General features: G+C 38.1%; 1 protein-coding gene across 1 annotated transcript in view; it reads left to right on the plus strand.

Moving 5' to 3' along the window:
- Positions 1 to 11,498: 11,498 nt before the first annotated feature.
- The window catches only part of LOC135700600 (uncharacterized), a 521,944-nt gene continuing 511,130 nt past the window's right edge, over positions 11,499 to 22,312 (plus strand). Inside the window, exon 1 of the mRNA XM_065221136.1 lies at positions 11,499 to 11,561. The gene's annotated coding sequence lies outside the window, so the exon portion shown is untranslated. The remainder of the gene's footprint in view (positions 11,562 to 22,312) is intronic.

Raw genomic sequence — 22,312 nt, forward strand, 5'->3', positions numbered from 1 at the left:
TTAAAAAATATATATTGCTGAAACGGTTTGTTGGATTGATTTGGTGTCTTCAGCAAAGTTGTAGATATTATTTTGGCAATAATGTTAAAAATAAACACTGTAAAAAAAATTCGTTTGTTTAAATGAAAAAAAATATATTCGTTATTAAAAAATTGGTGATGGTAAACTCAAAAACAAAAAGTTATGATTTTTTGAAAATTTTACGATTTCTACATTTTTATTAAAAACCTTGGGGCACGACAGCTTTTGATCATGGTAAAATTGGAGTTAATTTTGAGTAACTCTGAGTAACTCGCGTTCTTCTTCTTCTCCGCTTTTCAAGCTTATTGCATATCGCATATAAGCTTATTGCGTGCTCTCAACTTAGTGTTCTAGATGCACTTCCACAGTTATTATAATTGAGAGCTTTCCATGCCTGTACCATTTTTGCATTGGTATAATTGTGTGGCAAGTCCAATCATACTTCTATGCCCAGGGAAGTCGAGAAATTTTCCAACCCGAAAAATTCCTAGACCGGATCGGGAATTGAACCCAGCCACCTCCAGCATGGTCTTGCTTTGTAGCTGCGCCTTTACCGACTGAGCTAAGGGAGTAACTCGCGTTGCTCAACATAAAATACACATAGCAACCTGTCAAGCAAAGCAAAATAACAACATTTTAAACGGTGCGCTTGCAATGCTTTACTGGGAAGATCTTCCAGAAATGAAAGGGCAAATGCACGTGTATAAAAGGAACTACAAGTTGCTCCCTCAAAATCGATGGAAGATTTTTATGGTGACCTTACGGAACAGTCAGAGTTGTCTTGCTTTACTGCCATGCCGATGACGTTCTATTACAGGGGAATTTTGTACAGTCTCTAGGAGGGTTCCAGTCAATTGCAAAGGGGATTTTTGACAGTCTCAGTAGAGATTCCGAACAAGCCTAGGGGGAATTTCAGACAATCCCAGTTCGGTTTCCCAACAATATCAAAAGTAACTTCGGAAAATCCGAATATGAATATGAACTATCCCAGGGAGGTTTCCGGAAAATCACAGGAAGTATTTCACTCAATATTGAGGGGGATTCCAAATAATCCATTCAATCCAAAGGTAGATTCTGGACAGAGTTAATGTACACGTGCATCCATCCCGCGTGATAGAGACACGCTTTCTATAAGATCGTAGGTGCCTGGTACATTTCGAGACGTATTATTTCGCGTTTCTTTTTTGTTCCTATGTGCCTCATTCGTGTCACATGTGCTGTGTCTCATGAGCTAAGCTCGGCGAGCTCCAGGGAGATCGGCAGCGTTCCTACGTCCTGCGTGCATGCTAAAAGTGGCTGGTGGGTGATAAAAAAAACAGCAGAGAACTGTTGTAGTCCTGTCACATTCTCGTGTAGCTGGTACAACTGATTGATTTCAATCAGTTGATATTCAGTTTTTGAGAGTTGAGAGATTGTGGTTTTATAGAAGTATTTCAAGCGGAAGATGAGTTAAACGATTACGAACCAATTACCGGCGGGGTTATTTGTTACCGATCCATGCGCATGGAATTTTCAAACGACTTCAAATCATCTCCTGAGCATTCTCACAAAATTTGTTCTCATTAGGATGTGAACTCATACTGCACTTGGCCCTTTGAAGTTTATGTGGGAATTGAAAAATTGAACGTTAGGATAATTAGTTATTAATTGATTAGAAAGATGATGTTCTTCTGACATGGTGCATTTACTACTCAGCAGACAACATTGGAATAATAGGACAAAAAATTGAGGCTATTATGTCATAAGGGCAAGATGCAGTGTTGCCTTGAAAACAGCCGATTAATCCTACCAGCAAGTTATCAACTTGGAAATTAAATAATAACAAATTTTCTTGACATTCAATTGAAAAGTGGTTTTGAACAAAGTTGTAGCTGGGAAATTTTCACGTAAGAGGGGGGGGGGCTCTTATGGACAACTTTTCCGTAAATCATTATGGTGCAGGGCTAGAACGATGAGGACAAAAAATACACTTTTCTTATAGTAATTCCCATATAAACTTCAAAGAGCCAGTGCAGAATCAGTTCGCCACCAAATTAGCTCAAATTTTGGGATATTGATCAGCCTGATTTGGATCCGATTGATCTTGGTGGATCAAATTGATAGGTATTTTGCAGCTGACAGAGAATCAATAGTTCAGAGAGCCCTTTAAAAAAACTATGTTGTTGAAATTGATTCGTGTGACTTCATCCATCAGTATTTTCAGCCTTTCAAGCTATAGCCGACATCACTAGTTTATTCAAACATGCTCTTATATTTGAGAACTGTTCAAATATATTTAGACAAAAAGCATGGTGTGTTCGTCCCAAGTAGTAGTCAACCTGAAAATATGATGTGAAATAAGAAAACTGGATTGTAAATTTTGGGATGAATCCAATAATTTTGTCACACTCAACGGTCAGTATCTGAATCGAAAACCATGTTTTCCAAAATGTTTATTTATTAGGCTCAATATCTTTGAAAGCTCTGCGGAGCCGAAGGACTAAACAAATATTACAATGGAGATCTAAATCGATTTCCTATATTTTTTTGTGCTTGCAACGCATCGAATCTCGACAGATCCTCAAACTCTTTCTGCCGAGGATGCTGATGTTCGTTTTTGTATGCTTTATCGGCCTCCTGAAGGCACGTTCATTATCACCACCTCTTCATGCAGCACTTCTACCACTTCCTCTGTTGATTTACTGGTGTTATCTGACAATGCACCTACATCCACTACACCTGGGTACGAACTGCTATCCGAGTTGCAAGGAATTGTGTTCTTCAAGAAACTTCGTGGTACTACAGGGAACTTTTTAAAAGTTCAGGAGACTTTCTTGAAGTGCAGATTTTTCTTTAAAGTTCAGCTAACTTTGTAGAAGCTCACCGAACTTCAGTGAACTTCGTAGAGTTTCATCGAACTGCTTCGGTAACTCTTCTTCTACGTACCTGAAAAAGTTATAAGGTAACGACACTTCATACACCTCGCAGCTCGTAATTGACAGTATGGGCTGAATGAGGCTATTCATACTGTCGCTAATGTGATTAGTAACACTTATGCTTATGGTTGGACTCTAATGTTCCGTTAACTGTTTTCACTAGAACACTGTCCTGATTTTGAATGTTTCTTTGGTATTATTATTATATTTTGTTTTATGCATTAAGACCAACATATGTCATATGAATCATGAGCTAAATTTAGTGAAATTATTTGAAGTTCTGAGATCATAGAAAAGTTCAGAAAACTTCGTAGAAATGGGAACTTTTACAAGTTTGGATATCTTCGTAGAAGTTCATTGTTTAATGGCAGGGAACCTCTTTATTATTCAGGGACCTTTTTTAATAACTTCAGAGCTTTGATGAAACCTCATGGACTTGAAATAGTTCAGAGAATTCCGCACAAATTCAGGAAATTTTGTGCGTCAAACTTTGCGGAAAATCAACGAGAAACGTAGACGTGAAGCAAGCTTTGATGAAGTTTTGTGGATCGTAATAATTCGAGGAACTGCGTATAACTTCATAGAAGTACAGGGCACTTTGAAAAAGTTCAGGGAATTTCGTAAAGATAGAAGACTTCAGGGATCTTCGTTTAAGTTTAGGGAACTTCATAGCTGTTTGTCAGAGATCTTAAAAATCTCAATGAACTTCCTGAAGATGAAGGTTTTGGACCATCGTTTAATTTCAAGGTACTTTGAAATTTGAGTAAATTTTCTAAAACTTAAGGAGATGTTGTAGATGTTCAGGAAACGTTGCATAAGTAACAGGATATTCTTTCAGATATGCTCCCTAGACAGCCAGGAAGTTTTAAAAGATCAGCATTTGCTGATGTTCTTCTGATCTGAATTAGCGAGTTGCTAAAAAAAAAGGATGACTTGAGAATGTGCTTAAGTTTTTGAATATCATAATTTTTCAAATGCATAGATCAACTTTCAACACGGTATTTTCCAAATTTAAACACTCTGGCAACATGGTGATTTGATTGGTTGATCTATTGCAGGTTGTAGCAATGGCTGTACCACTTTCTGGTTTGTTGTAGCGAGATGGTGGCGCTTGGTGATCACTTTGTGGAATTGGTGCCGATACTCAGGTGCTTCCTTCTGATACTGTTGGTATACAAAGGCAAGGTTGCCCATTATCTAACCGGAAAGGTTATTTCTTCTTAGCGATTACGGACATCGACGCGAAAACGATGCCATCGAAACCCGCAGAGCAATGGTCAGCAGAAGACACCTAGATCGTACCGTGCCAACCAGAAAGCGATTTGAAGGAACGGAACAGAAGGTCGGTAGACTTGGTGATATTAATAATTGGGATGGTAAATATATCACTGCACTGGTCTACACGCTCATCTGAGTTAAAGCCATCGATGCCCGCTCATGTCACTATTTTGCTGCAGCTATTTAGCATATACCGCGCCATCACCCAGTGGGTCACCGCTTCTGTTATGGAATTTATCTGAATGCTCGATCACATGAGGCACATTAAAAAAAATCTGAAATTTTTAAAGTAATGGTAACAAAGTACAAGTGAAAGCGAAAAGGTAATACGCCAAGAAAAAAATGTTCTGCAAAAAATTATTCCACCCATTGAATTATCAAAACATTGCTGCATTCGTAGCATTCCGATATAATCTATTCAAATTACGTAACATCCCTTCTAACAATGCATACCAGTTGTGTTGCCGATGCATGTTTAAATTACGTTGAACATTTGTGAATGTCTTGCAACGGTCAAATCCCCGTTCTAAACAATACACTTTTTGTAGAATTTTTGTCCATTCTATATTTTGAAAATAACGTGTCAACAGATGTTAGTCATGTAAGTGCAGTTAAGTGTTGAACCGAAAAAAAAAAATAAACAAAAAATATTCTAATTGACCGGCAAATTAATGGCTTTTGCTATTGGAGGATTTCAAGAATTTAAGCATTGCACCTATATATGCTACCTTTCCTCTAAAATAGGAATGGTTTGTGCAAACGCAAATGAAATGTCGGTCAAAGCAACCAAGTTTCAACAGCCTGTATTTCGCTTACCTACACCTTCCAGAACTTCGAGCTCTGAAGTTCTAGCATTAATCTTAGCACATGAGATGAGGCACATGAGATCAGCGCGAGACTCGCGCACGCCAGGAACTTTTGGGTATCGCATTTGTTTCTCGCTCGTCACATTTTGTTTTCGTTGCGACGGGAGACGGTTTGTTGAGAGTCTCGACAGCACATTTTTGCACACACGAGGAAAATGTAACTCTTATTCTGGACAAACCCAGTATGAAAAAAAAAATGGTATGTGGTGGTTCCTACATCCCTTCGACGATCGCTCATTGACAAACTTCATATAAGTTTCAGAATAGAATCAACTACGAAGTTGGCCAGAATTAACCTATTTTGACCTGGGATGAACAGTTAAATAAAAGACCGCATTCAACAATGCTCCTTTAGTGCTAAATATCGATCCAGACGATGAAAATTTAACCTGTTGTTGTTCAACCTTTTTCAACTCGTGTCTATTGATGTCTTTTTGCAAGAGTATCAGGGAAAACAACGAACGCTTCTGGAGAGAGTTAAGAGATGAACTAGCCTCAGGCTAAAAATCTCTAAAATAAAGATTTAAAAAAAAAAAAAAAATCTGGAGAGAGTTGACCCTAACTCTGACATTTTCCAGCTTAATATTCTCAGAGATTTAAATCCCTCTTCCTTAATGAATGCTGATAAATAAAATGATGCTTATCACGATAGACCTTAATTATTGATAATAATTATTAATGATGAGTTTCCTCATTCCAGGCATGTAGTGAAACAAAATATGTAACCTCTTTGACCGATTTTGTGAGATTGAGTATGTTCGTGCAAGCGACATTTACCGCCTTGACCCTAAGTACATTATATCAACCTTAACAATACCACCACTTGTTCTTACTGTTTATCTGTAATGTGCTGTATCTGAATTACGAATACAATAAATATAACACAGTATCATCTGCCTCTGCCATGGCAGGACGGTCGAAATCATAGTCTTTTATTTATCAAATCACAACGTAGGAAAGGGTCCTGACCGTGCGCGATCATATGGTGCCGTGACCAGGATAGCGCGCGCCGTTTAAAAGTGTCGTGATATATTTGCTGCGATCAACACCAGTGCAATGGAAAATTCCACAACGCTACCGGCTACCATGGTGTGGCTTTGCAAGTAGCCATCTAGCAGAGCATTCCGCTCGAACCCAGCTCATCCTCTGATACTGCTGCATACGGCACAGTATTTGGCTGGAAGCGAATGCTTATTCAACGGGCAAGTGCTTACGTCGGATGTCCACCAGACTGCGTGTTTGCATCATACAACAATGTACCTTTTCGGCTGCAGTCTACAAAACCTCCCAGAGAAATCATAAGAATACTTCCGAAGAAGCTGGTCGAAATCTTCAAGGGAAAGCTGGACGAAACTTCCAGAAATTGTCGGAAAAATCTTCCGAGAGAAATCCTGACGAAGTTCAAGTTTTAATAAATAACTACCGAAAATATTTCCCGATTCCCGGGAAGAGTCTACAGCTATTGAAATGGCTGGGATATGGAAACACTAACACCACCTCATCACCAAAAACTTCAAAGACATTACACTTTAGCCACCCATCTTAGAAAGCAAAAGAGACCTAAACATCCTCTAGCCAAGAGCCATCTAACTTGGATCTTTTAATGAATGAAAACTAAATCTTGAAATCAGAACACTCTGTCAGACGAGGATTGTTTGAACATTATTTGATGAAACATATTAGACTACTTTGTTTGTTTTTGAGTAAATATGAGCAACTCAAATTTACTCACTGCAAATATATTAACTCTGAGTACAGTTGTCTTGCCCCTAGTTAAAAACACATGTTTTTCAACCGTGTATGTTTTTTTAAAGAATTGCATTTTAATTTTGCTCAACTTTCCCCAAGACACCATAGCAATCAAGCAAGCCGTTTTTGCAATATAGGTATGTTTATTTCATTAGTGTTTTTCTACACAGGCCCTATTGAAAAGTTAGGATTCATTACATCTGATAACATGAAAAGGTATCGTTACTAACAAAACTAAAAAATTCATTTGATGAATATTGAGCTAGAACTAAATAAAAGTGAAATGATGCCCAAACTAGCGATTAATTTTCTGTTTTATTCATTGTCTTCAATTTTGCATAGTTGTATCAGTGATCTTAACGGTAATAAGTCAAATAGTCAACACTGTAGTAGTGAATACCAAAAACATTTGTCTGTACCTAATGTAGAAATTGTACCTATCGATCTGATACTTAAATGAGTTTGAATGGTGAAAACAAGCAGTTGATCACAAAGATTGCTTTTTACCGCATACATCTTAAAAAGTTATCATAGGAAATAAGTGTAACACCATTTGAGTAAGCATAACCTTCAGTTGTATGTCAATGAAATCATTTTTAAAGATTATTATTTTTAGTTAGACTACTCAACGTGCAGGCCTTGGTTGAACTCAAAGAAGTTTTAGAAAACGTGAAGGAAAAGTTTTCCAATGCATCCACTGCAAGAAGTGAGAAATTATTAATTTTATCGTTATTGCCTTATTCATGGTCAACCCAAAAAGTTATGGATCAATTTAATGCTAGTAGATATATTGCAACAGAGGCTAAGTTGATAAAGGAAGGTCATTCGTCAAAAACCGCAAAATATGGCACAGCCTTAAGTGATGAAACAAAATTGGCAGTCATAAATTTTTTTGAAGATGATGATATAAGCCGGGCAATGCCTGGTCAAAAAGATTATGTGTCTGTGCAGAAAGAAGGAAAACGACAAGCCATTAAAAAAAGATTACTAATGATGACTTTGAGAGAAGCTTATAAACGATTCAATGAAATTCACTGCAATGTAAAAATTGGATTCTCTTCATTTGCAAAACTCCGCCCTAAGCAATGTAAACTTTTAACCAGCTCTGGAACCCACAATGTTTGCGTGTGCACAACGCATGAAAACATCAATCTAATTTTACACAGTTTGAAAAAACTTAACCATTTAAATGATGTAAAAACGTTCACTGACAGCCTACTTTGTGAAAACAAGACAACATATTGCTATCTACGGTGTTGTGAAGATTGTCCAGACTCTTCCGCATTAGAAAACATTTTATTAAAACAATTAGAGGAAAAATGCATTGATCAGCTTTCATTTGAACAGTGGGTTACCACGGATAGATGTGATTTAGAAACGATTGTAAAGCCTGCAGACGAGTTTGTTTCATTTTTCTGCTTGAAATTGACAAATTTGATACCACATGATTTCATAAAAACACAGCAATCTAATTTTTTGAAAACTACACGAAATAGTTTGCAAGAAGGTGAATTTTTAGTTACTTGCGATTTTTCCGAAAACTACAGCTTTGTGCTACAGGATGAAGTTCAGTCTCATCACTGGAATGTCCAACAAGCTACCATTCATCCATTTGTTATATATTTTAGAGAAAATATGCACGTTAAACATTTAAGTTTAATTTTAATTTCTGAAGAGTTAAGGCATGACTCAGTAGCTGTTAACTTATTTATTTCTAAGATGATAAGTTTTTTACGCATTAACCAAAGTAAAAATATCAACAAGATTTATTTTATATCCGATGGAGCCGCGTTACAGTACAAGAACCGGAAAAATTTTGCTAGCCTTTGTAAATTTAAATCAAAGTATGGAATTGAAGCCGAATGGCATTTGGCATAATTGGAGGAATATTGGAGGAATAATAAAACGCATGGCTACTAGAGCAAGTTTGGCCAAAGAACGTGAACATCCAATAAAAAATGCAAGAGACAAACAAAATTATCATTTAGTTTTGCCACAACAGAGGAACACGAAAGTATGGCTTCACACCAAATGGAGCGTCACATATCATATAAGTTTACATTTTATATCATGTAAAGTTCTGAGACATTTCATGCAATGTAGCAAATATTGTATACAAAAGCCCATTGATTTAGACAACATTGTTTACAAGTTGATCGGTTGCGTGAAATGAAATACAAGTTTACGTGAATGAATGTTTACATAACTATTTATTAAAAATTTTAAATTTTTATCTGTGTAGTTTTAAGATTTGCTCGCTAAAAGCAACTTTAATAGCAATAAATGACACTGTCACGTTCTAGCATGACAAAAAAATCGATGATAATTTGAAGAAAATCTCTAACATGTTTTCTCATCCGATGATAGTGACAGAAGTATCTCTGGAAATATCGCGTGAGATCTTTCATTGAAAATGACATTTGCCAGCTCTGATCACAGTAGTCAACTAGAATTGCGGCCTAAGAGGTTGTATTCGATAAAAATGGCACACCGAAAATCTTCTGTAACTTTTGAACCGAATAAGTAAAAAACCTGAATATTTGAATAAATCTTATTCATAGTGTTTACATCTGCCATGTTTCATAGTTATTTATACAGTAGTTCCAGTCATGTCGTTGAAGAAATTGTCCTTGAAAAATTTGTGTGCTCTTACAATCAAAACCCAGAGGCGTCCCACCGATGGATCGCTAAAAAGCTTAGAATTGCAAATACAACTGAAGGAAGGAAGGGAGGGGTCATAAAAGTGGTTCAATGGACAGTAAAATGGCCAGGATAGTGGTGCAACAGTCCAAGAACCATCCAAACATGTCAATTCAAGATGTCGCTAAAAAATCCGAGGTGTCAGTCGGTTTTGTGCAGAAAATCATGAAGCGTGCTGGGTAACATGTTTATAAGGTGCAAACCTTCGAAAACCCGCGCCCGGAAACTTTACACGAAGTTGCTCACCAAATTGTGTTGTATCGTGATGGATGACGAAACTTACATCAAGGCCGACGTGTTCGTTTTGAAGCAGTTGTTGCTTTTATTGCTTATGTGAGTGTGTTGCTGAGTGAGCCCATCAGCTTTCGTTTAAATGTTCCAGATTTTTTTGTACTTAAATAGCCGTAAGCGTTAGAGTTTTCCTTGAAATATGCTTTTGTAAACATTAGGACTGAAAGGGTTGACTGAGAATATAATTGGACTAAACGGTAGCTTTCTATATTAAAAAGCAATGAACGATGCAATCCATCCCTTCTTGCAAGACGTATGTCCGAAATCATTCTCAACTTGAACACTCGTACAGATCGTAACATTGTTGACAGTTCAGGCTTAATGCAAGAGCGCCACATAATTCAATTTAGTATCCAAAAAATTGATTTTTTTTCAAAAAAAAAAACTATAATATGACCATAAAATTAAAAAAAAAATCCAAGAGCATAACTTTATATTGCGTGGACGCGACGCCACTGCTTGGAGTTGAATCCTTCTATACAACAAGAGCCATTCTTTTGAAAAATCGAACTGAAATACTCACAAACCATTTCTCTTTTGGAGTTGGCTTCTTTTTTATATCATGAGCTATTCTTTGACAGGTAACAGCTTTTGAGAAATCAATCAATACTGATTCCTCCCTGCCATGGCTTTCAATTTCTTTAGCGAAGCGCTCATGGGTTACATTTCTAATTAGCTAAATTTGCTTCAGTCTTGAACAATCTATAACTGCGTGAGACGTATGTCGATCAAACTGCCTTACTTCCTAAGGTTTGCATTTCAAATTCCTAGCAAACAACGTTCCAATTACCTTTATGAATAAAGAAAAACCTTCAATCACTTTTCCCAAACTTTAGTAAACATCCAGCTCAATGTCGACAGTACCCGCCTTAGAGCGTACCGATATTCAATTAGAGTGCATTTTCCTTACTACCGCCCTACACAGCCAATGAGATTGACGCAAATTTGAGTTCAGTTTACTAATAAATAGCTAAAAGTGCAGGAACTCAGCGCTGAGTAAATTTTAAAGAGTTTACTCAAATTTACTCATCGCTGAAATTTGGGCAAATTTACTCATCGCCGAAATCTGGGTCGATCTCATTGGCCGTGTTCGCGGAAAATGTTCTGTTTTTCTCAGAAAAAAAAACTTTTATCGCCTTCCCCATCACCCACATCAGCAGGGTTCTCCCTCAGATTCTTTTCGCTTTTCCACGCCTGCTTCGCTGCCTAGTAATTCACTCGCCTTTTTTCCGTTTTCGTTTCCGAGATTGATAATGATGGTAACCGGTTTTCCAAAGTCAAAGTGGAATAGTGTGATAGGAGAACCGTTTTCCTATGAAACTTTGAAAGTTGAAAATAAGCTGCTTGACTTTTGCTCTTTGCGAGCAGTATATTTCATTCTGGCATTGCTTCAGTGTCAGCACCGCTAGGATTTTTATTCCACCGGCATCAGTCCCGAAGTTGTCATCGTCATCCTTCTGGTAGCATTTGGCGAACGGAAAGGAGGAAAACTCTTCTCATGCAGATATTTTCTGTTTTTTTTTTATGCTTCACTATTAAATTAGAAAACCGTGTCAGCTGTGCAATTTTGATGGGGCGTTCCACTTCCTTACATTATTCCTTCTTCTTTTCAGACCAGCCGGAAAAACTTTAGCACGCTAACCTGCGAGAAGTAAATTGCATTTTACGTTCCATTTTTCTTTGAAGTGCTTCTTCGTCCTCCTCGAACCGGCCGGCTAACCTATGTTGGTGGGAGTAAACGGTAAAGATTGGATATTTATGGCACTGTTATGAATGTTTATGTTTGTGAACGGTGAGCAAAAAGTTTTGTTTGTTGTTATTTGATTTTCCTGTCAGTGCCAGCTTGAGATTTGTTTTCTTATTTTGTTAGATTTATCACCCAATTTCGGTGGTCTTTTACTAAACGATACGTGTATCGATGGCTGGGTGGTTGATGACGCAAGTAGGTGGCAAATTGAGTTATGTTGCGGCTGGTTTAAGAAATGTTGTTTCAAGGCGACAAAAACTGTGCACGAAGTTGACGTTTGTAGACGGATGATGTGCGCTACCTAGTACAGAACAGCTGTTGGTTTGATGATATAAAGTTTTTCCCCGAAGAACGCGTTACCCACTGAAATCTTATTCTTCTTCTTATTCGCATTTCAAGCTTATTGCTTAGTGCATATTAGCTTATTGCATGCTCTCAACTTAGTGTTCTAAATGCAGTGAGATCTACTCACTGCTGTTCAAGAAATCAAGACCGATATGTTGAAAACAGACCGGGAAAAAGCGGTGGGTAGAACTCAGTGGGCAACGCATTCTTCGAGGGATAGCTGTACTTGTTTCAGGGATTGGTATGGGGAAAACAGTTCAAAATGCATCCCAGGGCAAAAGGCTCAATGCGATTTTCATAACATTCTCGCTTTCAATTCATAAATTTGACAAGCCACATTGGTAGTTTAGAACTTAAACTAGCATTTCTGAACAAAAAAAATCCCAGAATTAAGAGTGCATTAGCTAAGCAAAAACCACATTGGGCGTTTTTTCCCGCGGTACATTTGTCCCCTATTCTACCCTAGCTATGAAGTTGCTTTTTGAATTATTAATAAAGGGGGTGGGGGGAGGGGGACATGAGCATAATGACAATGCATAAACCATATGGAGGATCGACACAATGTCTTCACTTCTACATTTAAAAATTACGGGTGGCGAAAGGTATTCCGAAGTATCTTTTTCCCCCGCAAGGATATCCACAAAGCCACCTGGAGATCACCTGACCAACACACAGAAAACCAAATCGATTACGGTCTAATGGACGCGAAATTATTCTCCGACATTATCAACGTCCGCACGTACTGCATGTGCTCAAAACTCTCGACGGTGCATAACACCCGTGGAAGTCGTACGCTGCGACCCAACATTGAGCAATTACGGGACGTCGGAGTTGCCCAGGATTACGTGCAGCAGATGGAAACTGCATTACCCACGGAAGAGCAGCGTGGCGCAGCTAAATGCCTGGAGGGACACTGCGATCCTGGAGGTGTGAGGTTATTGAGAGGTGGAATCAGTACTATGACGAGCACCTCAACGGTGATGCAGCAGAAGGTGGCACGGCAACAGACCTTGGAGCACGCGCAAAAGACGTCAGGATACCGGCCCCTGATCTTCAAGAAGTTGAGGAGGAGATCAGTTGGTTGTAGATCAACCAACTACCAAATGAGCTATTCAAAAACGGTGCTGAAGCACTGGCTAGAGCGCTGTACTGGGTAATTGCCAAGATTTGGGAGAAGGAGATATTACCGGAGGAGTGGCTGAAAGGTGTCGTATGCCCAATCTACAAAAAGGGCGACAAGTTGGATTGCTGCAACTACCGCGTGATCACACTGCTAAGCGCCGCCTACAAGGTACTCTCCCAAATTCTAAGTCGCAGTCTGTCACCATTTGCAAGAGGGTTTGTGGTGCAATACCAGGTGGGATTCATGGGTACCCGCGCTAGCACGGACCAAATTTTCGTGATTCGGCAGATCGATCGAGATCAGCAATGGCAGATTATGCACGAATACGGGTTTCGAGTATCGGGCACACTCTCGAGTCCCTTTGAATCTTGAAGGGGGCTACGGCAAGGTGATGAACTTTCGTGTTTGCTATTCAACATCACGTTAGAAGGTGTGAAGGGCTGACACGAGTGGCTCGATCTTCAGGAATTCCATACAGCTTCTTGGCTTCGCTGATGACATCGACATCCTGGCACGGAACTTTGAGACGATGGCAGAGACGTACATCAGACTGAAGGCTGAAGCTAGGCGGATTGGACATGCCATCTGAAGCGCCCATACTCCGTTGCGCATCCATGTTTCACTCCCGTGTTGAAGTGCCCAACGTAGAGCAACAACTCGCGTGGTCTTTCTTTCTCCGCAAAATGAAAGACAGTGCAATTCCATTTCTACTGTATGGAAAAAGCTCTTTGATGAATCAGTTATCCTGAGGTTGGAACTGTTCTCGTCCGCACCTAGCAAACCTCGGATAATAAACTTATCAGAACAACTGCCCCGATTCTTTATTATTCGAAACCTTTTATACATGAATTTGTTACTTAAACTCTACACAATAGTTTTTCTCCAGTATGTACATATAAAGCGAGACAGATAGTTTTTCTCTTGGAAAGTCGGTGTCTGTTTTTATTTAACAAGAATTAATGCTCCTCGCGGTAGGAACGGCTATGTATGATGCTTACTCACCAATGTTTACTTTGACCTTTCTCGAAGCACCTAGTTAAGCCAGCGCGCATCGATGACGACGCGGTAGCAACTGTTTATAAACAACTGACCCTGGAAGTGTGCGACATTGTCACTGCTGCTGTTAAGTTGTGTATTTGCTCCTACCGTATGGGGGTCTATTACTGGTTAATTTCTTACTCAGATTGATATTGGAATTTGAGGCCTTTGCATCCCCTCTTACTTAACCAGCTTGAGGATAATATCGAAGAGATTCTTCTCAAGGATATGCGCTGGTATCTATTCTATATTTGCTAATTTTTTTACTTGATCTTCTTACTATGGTTCTTACTCCTACTGTGCCTTTTTGACCCTACTTTGTACTATTGATAAACATATTCAGTCGTTCATACTTTAACTTAATTTTGTCATTTGGCTAAATCATATGTGTTAACAAGTTTTATCACGCGTTTTGCTGATATGAAAATTTGCCTAACTGACTTACGTTAATTATGCGTTTAGTTGAGTTATACCATTCTTGTTGCAATTGATATTTAATGTTAACATTGTATAGAACCATTACGAATAATTCACTATAAGGATTGATGTTAGAATTTGGGGTTGTTGCACCATCAACGCATCGAAGACGAAATACATGAGAGGAATAGCTGCTAGGGAAGACAATGTAAGCCTCCCACCTCTAGTTCAGGTTGATGGTAACGAAATTGAGGTGATCAACTCACATCACTGGTGATGGTCAAAAATGATACCAGCAGAGAAATGGAAAGACACATTATGGCAGGAAATCGTGCCTACTTTGGACTCCGGAGGACGTTCCGGTCGAATAAAATTCGCCAATGCACGAAGTTGACTATCTATAAGATGCTGATTAGACCGGTGGTCCTCTACGGCCACGAGACCTGGAAAATGCTCGAGCTCTTGGTGTTTTTGTACGAAAGGTGTTGCGTACCATCTACGGTGGAGTGCAGATGGATGACGGCACGTGGAGGAGGCGAATGAACCACGAATTGCACCAGCTGCTGGGAGAATCATCCATCGTCCACATTGCAAAAATTGAGCGACTAGAATACCGCACGACGACCCAATGAAAATGGTTCTCCAAAGCGACCCAACTGGAACAAGAAGAAGAGGCGTGCAGCGGGCAAAAGTGGATCGACCAAGTAGAAAGCAACCTGCCGGCCCTTTGCAGACTACGAGGCTGGCGACGTATTGCCATGGATCGAGTAGAGTGGTGACGACTTCTTCAAACAGCAGAGAACATCAACGCCTTGGCCTCATTCGTAAGTAAGGTAAGGGTGACGAAAGATGTAAACTCTTTCAGATTCTTAAACCGAGTTTTTACGAAAGTTCAGGGACTTTTTTAGAAATAATTTGAATTCGTAGAAGCTATGACCTAAGAGATTGATTTAAGAAAACTGCGTAGATTGTTGGGAAATTTTTAAAAAATTAAGGAATTTAATTTAATTTTAAGAAACCTAATTAATTTTCTGAAGGTTCATTGCACCTAAGAAAACTTTTTGGAACTTCAGAAACTGCATAGATTTTCCAGAAGTGCAACAAATTTTATAGGAGTTCTGTTGTGATTGTAAAAGCGCAGAATTTATATTTTTATGGATCTTTTGGGAACACAATATTAGTGAAATTATGAAGCTTCATAAAAGGTCAGCAAATGTTTAGTAGTTCAGCGATTTTGCAAAAGATAAGCGAATTAAATAGAAAATCGAGCAACTTCGCAAAACTTCATTGAAGAGCAAGGAAAAACGTAGAAGTTCAGGGAACTTCAAAGAAGCATGGGTAGGTGTTGAAGCATTTCGTGGTATTCAGGGAGTATCTACATAACGGAATATTGTAGAAATTCAACATGATATTCTGAAACCTTGGACAAATTTCCGGGAACTGTGAATGAGACATAAGAAATATTTATAAATTCAGTAATCTTGGTAACAATGTGGTTGTCGTTTGTGTAAGCTATAAACAAATCATATTAGATCGAAGCAGACCATGCTGCGAAAATGACGTGTTTTATTGTGCTGCGTTGTTTTCGGTCTTGTGAAAATGCTAAAGATTTAGAATTTCGATTTTAAAAAGAGTTAATTGAAAGTACAGAAGTGGTGATGAAAAGTGTATTACGTGAAAATTATAAAATTTATCTCCGTTACATGTGGTGCCATCTATTCCAACTAACGCGTTGCAACGCTCAGCTAAGATTATCTTGGGTTCGTGCGCGATCAGCCTGATTGAAAGTTATCAATGGTGTATATTAGTTCTAATGTACGCTGTTGAATCGTGTCCGTTTGGGTTTAGTTACAAGTGCATAATATGAGGCAACCTTAACTCAACCTCTATACAAACAAATCTGGTGAACTTAGTCAGCTACTTAAAGCTGTTGGGACGGTTGGAACAAGCTCTTATTGCACTTCCATTTACGCTTCTAAACAGCTGCTATCCTGCTGTTTAGTTGTGTGCGAACTTGAAAAGGCGCTTATTCAAACTTTTCCCGGTTATCCAATAATCACTACGCAGCTTTCTCTTGAAGCCGGGATAAATATTGTTTACGATTTTTTTGTTGGATGAATTGATTGGGTTTATTTTGCTGTGAGAATCAAATTAATCTAAATTAGTTATACGCACACTACCAAATAATTTACCCTGCACCGGAACCTGGAATCGAACTCGAGACGATCGCATTGGAAAACCTTGACACTACCAACTTCGCTACGCCAACAGTTTGAACTGACGTAAAATAATCTACAAGACTTCAGTCCGCATCGTGCTCTCTTGCCGTGCGGATCTATTTGCTTTTTGCTTAAGGAAGTGTTACTACTACCTAAAGCTACAACAAATTTAAACAGCACTTTTCAGTGCTCAACCTGTAAAAAATTTCTACCTTGTTCAACTCCTCTTATTCCTCTTCGATCCTTGTTTGGACCCTACCCGAGGTAATCCTTCTTGGATATCGATTTGGAAAATTCCTCTTCGATCCTTCAGATTCTTATAGTAATCTGCTTGGAAGTCGATTTGGATAAAAAATTACTGCCACCATGGCGCCTAAACGCAAAAGAAAGGGACAAACTCTTGACCCCCCTTCTGATGAAATTAATTTGAGTAATCAATTTGATTTGTTCACGGATGATGAGAATGATCCATCATGCAAGAAAAATTCTAGTAAACTTTCCCGGCTTAATGCCAAGATTCCCCCTATTGTGATAACCACTTCCGATTTCCATGCTCTTCGCATGGAACTTTTGAGCTTCGTGAAAGTTAAGTTTTCACTACAAATTGGACGTCGGGGTGAATGCCGTGTATTGGCTGAAACCTTGGACGGATTTAAATGTCTTCTCAAGTATCTTACTGAGAAGAAGCACAAATTTTTTACTTACGACACCAAAACTGAACGTGTGTTCAAGGTTGTCATGAAAGGACTGCCCAGTGGTGAATCCCTGGATCAGATCAAAGATGAACTGGCAAAATTACTTGGAGTTGTGCCACTCCAAGTAATCAAAATGAAAATGAAATCCCGTCCTGGCGATTCGCGCAACGGGATTTCTAATGATTTTTATTTAGTTCACTTCAAGTCTAGTGAACTAAACAACCTTAAGGCCCTAGAAAAAGCTAGCCTTATGCTCCATGTCCGAGTGAAGTGGGAACACTTCAGGAAGACTGGAGGAAATTTCCAAAACCTCACTCAGTGCCGTAAGTGCCAGGGATGGGGTCACGGAACTAAAAATTGCTACATGCCAGCTAAATGCATGAATTGTGGTGATTCCTCTCACGCAAAGGACGACTGTCCTGTGAAGGAAGATCCTAAGAAATTTAAATGTTCAAATTGTGGTGAAAACCACAAATCCAATTTTTGGGAATGTAAGACTCGCAAAGCGATCCTACAATCTCGTTCTAACCGACAGGTAGGAAACGCTACACGTTTCCGAACAGGTACAAATTCCTCTGCTGTTAACAACGGTCAGCGAGGAACAAATTCTACATTCGTACCCGTAGGTACAAATATCACCCCTGCTTCAAATGTTTCATCTGTACCTACTCCCCTTGCTGCTATCAATGTTCAGCGAGTTAATGGAGCTACCTATGCTGCTATTGCAATGGGTAGAAATCAAAATACTAGCCAAAGTAATTCTAACGGATATTTTGACAATTTTGACTTAGGAAGCATTACTGCCCCTAAAATGGAATTTTTACAGAATACATTAATTGACATGATTTCTGATATGCTTAAATCTAACTCCATGTTTGATGATATTCAAACTGAAGTAAAACTTGCAAATAATATTGTCATGACTTTAAAATTCAGTAATGGATTTTAAAGCATTAAACATGTTTAATTGGAATGCTCGATCTCTTAAAGATAATGAAGACGAGCTATTTAACTTTTTGAGAGTTCATAACGTGCATATTGCCGTTATAACTGAAACGTTCCTTAAACCTGACCATAAGGTTAAGAAGGACGCAAATTACTTGGTTTATAGAAATGATCGTCTTGATGGACACTGTGGTGGCGTTGCCATCATTATTCATAGACGAATCAAATATAAAATTCTTTCTTCATTTGAAACCAAAGTTTTTGAAACTTTGGGAGTTTCTGTTGAAACAAAATTTGGACAACTTACGTTTATAGCTGCCTATTTGCTATTCCAATGCGTAGGCCAGCAAAAGAATTTTCTCAAGGGTGACCTCCAGAGACTTACCCGTCATAGGTCTAAATTCTTCATTATTGGTGATTTTAATGCAAAACACCGCTCATGGAATAATGCTCAAAGCAATTCCAATGGTAATATTCTGTTTGATGATTGTTCTGCAGGTTATTACACTATTCAATATCCAAACAGCCCAACATGCTTTTCTTCTGCAAGAAATCCCTCCACTATTGATTTGGTCTTAACTGATTCATGTCAACTTTGTAGCCAATTGGTTACCCATGCTGACTTCGGTTCTGATCACCTTCCAGTAACTTTTGAAATATCCCAAGAAATAATTTGTAATCCCAACAGCTCTACTTTCAATTACCATAGAGCTGATTGGGAGCAATATCGAACATTTATGGAATATAACTTCGATCCAAACATTCCTTTGCAAACCAAAGATGAAATTAATTATGCTCTTGAATCTCTGACTACTTCTATAGTTGAAGCAAGAGCTGCCTCAGTACCAAAATGCGAGGTTAAATTCGATTCAATTATAATAGACGACGATCTTCAGCTATTGATCCGTATTAAAAATGTCCGTAGGAGACAATATCAAAGAACACGCGATCCTGCCATGAAAGTTATCTGGCGGAATTTGCAAAAACAAATTATAAAACGATTCTCTGCCCTGAGGAACAAAACTTTTGAAAATAATGTTTCTTAATTAGACCCGAGCTCCAAACCCTTTTGGAAATTCACAAAAATTTTGAAAAAATCTCAAAAGCCAATTCCAGCGTTTAAAGAAGGTGGTAAAATTTTGATCACAAATTTGGAAAAAGCTCAGAAACTTGCTAAGCAATTCGAGAGTTCCCATAATTTCAGTTTGGGTCTTACTAGTCATATTGAGAATCAGGTTGCTCGGGATTTTCTAAATATTTTCTATCGGGAAAATATTTTTGATGATTCCTGGGGGACTGATTTGGACGAAGTAAGGTCTATAACTAAAAAGTTTCAAAATATGAAAGCTCCAGGTGATGATGGAATTTTCTATATCCTCATCAAAAAACTCCCAGAGAGTACCTTGTCTTTCTTGGTAAAATTATTTAACAGATGTTTCGATTTGGCATACTTTCCTGATAAATGGAAAAATGCAAAAGTTGTTCCAATTTTAAAGCCGGATAAAAATCCAGCTGAAGCTTCTAGCTACCGTCCAATAAGTTTGCTTTCTTCAATAAGTAAACTTTTTGAAAAGATAATTTTGAATAGAATGATGCTTCACATCAATACGAACTCAATTTTTGCAGATGAGCAGTTTGGATTTCGCCATGGGCATTCAACTACTCATCAACTCTTAAGAGTTACCAATTTAATTCGTTCAAACAAATCTGAAGGCCACTCAATTGGAGTTGCTCTTCTAGACATAGAAAAAGCATTCGACAGTGTTTGGCATGAAGGTTTGATTGCTAAATTGAAAAAGTTTAATTGGTTCAAAATTATTTAACTGACAAAACTCTGCAGGTAAATTACCAAAATTCCAAATCTAATCGACTACCTGTTAGAGCAGGAGTTCCTCAGGGTAGCATTCTTGGGCCTATATTGTATAACATTTTCACTTCGGACCTCCCTGATTTGCCTCAGGGTTGCCACAAATCTGTGTTCGATGATGACACAGGCATTTCCGCTAAAGGAAGAAGTCTTCGTGTTATTTGCAGCAGACTGCAGAAAAGTTTAGATATTTTCTCTTCCTATTTACAAAAATGGAAGATTTCTCCCAACGCTTCCAAAACTCAACTTATAATATTTCCACATAAGCCTAGAGCTTCCTTTTTGAAACCTAGTAGTAGTCACATAGTCACTATGAACGGAGTTCCTATTTCCTGGTCAAACCAAGTGAAATATCTTGGATTAATACTTGACCAAAAATTAACTTTTAAAGATCACATTGAGGGCATTCAAGCCAAATGTAACAAATATATAAAATGTTTGTATCCTCTTATAAACAGGAAATCCAAACTTTGCCTGACGAATAAACTTCTAATATTTAAACAAGTTTTTAGACCGGCCATGCTTTACGCTGTGCCAATATGGTCTTGTTGTTGCACTACCAGGAAAAAAGCACTTCAAAGGATTCAGAACAAAATTCTGAAGATGATTTTGAAGTTGCCTCCCTGGTACAGTACTACCGAAGTACATAGAATTTCGAATGTTGAGACTTTAGAACAAACGTCCAACAAAATAATTAATAATTTCAGGCAAAAATCGTTGCAATCCTCAATTGCAACGATTAATTCTCTTTATACTTAGATAAGATTTAGTTTTAGTTTTTAGTTTTAAGATATCAATTGTTATACTGACATGCAGGTTTAAAAAACCTGTTTAAAATACTGAATTGCCAAGACATGAACAATGTAAAAACACTTAGCTATATATCATAACAATTAAGGCTGGTAAGTTACTGCAGTAACTGGAGCACCTAGGTTAAAATGAAATGTAATTTATTTTGAATTTGAAACAAATAGAGTTAAAAAAAAATCTACAAGACTTTCTGCAACACTATCGCTGAGTAGAGGCTTTATAATAGTGCACATGAATGACTTTTCTCGACTAGTTACTTCAGCTTTGTAAAGGAGCAGAGTAAAAGCTGTAAAACTGCACACGTCTAAAAATAAACCTAGTTGACTGTAAAAATGCTTCCAAAGTAGCGCTAAAACAGTTTATTAGCTGAGTACAGGTTGATTAGTTGTTGAAAAAGCACTTTTGATATTTATGTTATTCAGCAAGAGTGGTGGTTGTGTAGAAGCCATCAAATGAGTAATACATTCACTTTATTAGCTTTGTTTTGAGCTACAAGTTGAAAGTTGATTAATATTAGCATAGAAGTTACATTAGCGTTTATAAGCTGCTGTTATTCATTGCGACTGACAAATTGAATAATGGTTGTTAAAATGTTGAGTAAACGCTCTCCAAAAATATTTTGCTAGATTTTGCTTGTAGCTGTATCTGCGTAAAAAGTTGGCTTATAAACCTGAAAATGTTAGTTGGGCGGTGCTGCTCATCATGCAGCGGCGATTAAAGGCCAAATGTAATAGACTATGTATTCGCAGTTTTATGAGGTCCTGAATTTGGCCAAGTTTTAATAAGTATGAAATCCAAAACTTGTACCTAGGAACGATGTAATAGGTGACTTGTACTGAATTCTAAATTAAAACCAAGAAAAATGCACGACAATTTCATTAAACAGCTTAACGTAATCTACGTCCACCATGCGAGTGTGCCTTGTACTATACACTACACCATCAATTTGTTTTTATAGCTTTATTAACGTGATTATCACAGACTGGACATACTTGATCCCATCATGTTTTCTCTAAATACAGAGCAGGTATTTTTTTCAAGTATGTTTAGACAAAGTTTCCTCTTGAAGAAAGGTAATGTAATGGTAAAATGTTCATCAAATTGTGATCAGGATAATAGGCAATCAGAGGAATCATAGTAGGCTTGGTTTAGAAGAATAGGTTAGACGGCAAGAAAACAATGCTTGTTATTCAGTACACCTCCAGACCTCGAATATACCAGAAGCAAAATGGAAAACCTCCCTTGTACCTACTCTGTTTTTCCGAGCAATTTGCCACCATAATTCA

Source organism: Ochlerotatus camptorhynchus, unplaced genomic scaffold (assembly GCF_037179485.1).
Source record: "Ochlerotatus camptorhynchus isolate MF236.1 unplaced genomic scaffold, CSIRO-AGI_Acam_v1.1 ptg000139l, whole genome shotgun sequence".
Taxonomy (NCBI): domain Eukaryota; kingdom Metazoa; phylum Arthropoda; class Insecta; order Diptera; family Culicidae; genus Ochlerotatus; species Ochlerotatus camptorhynchus.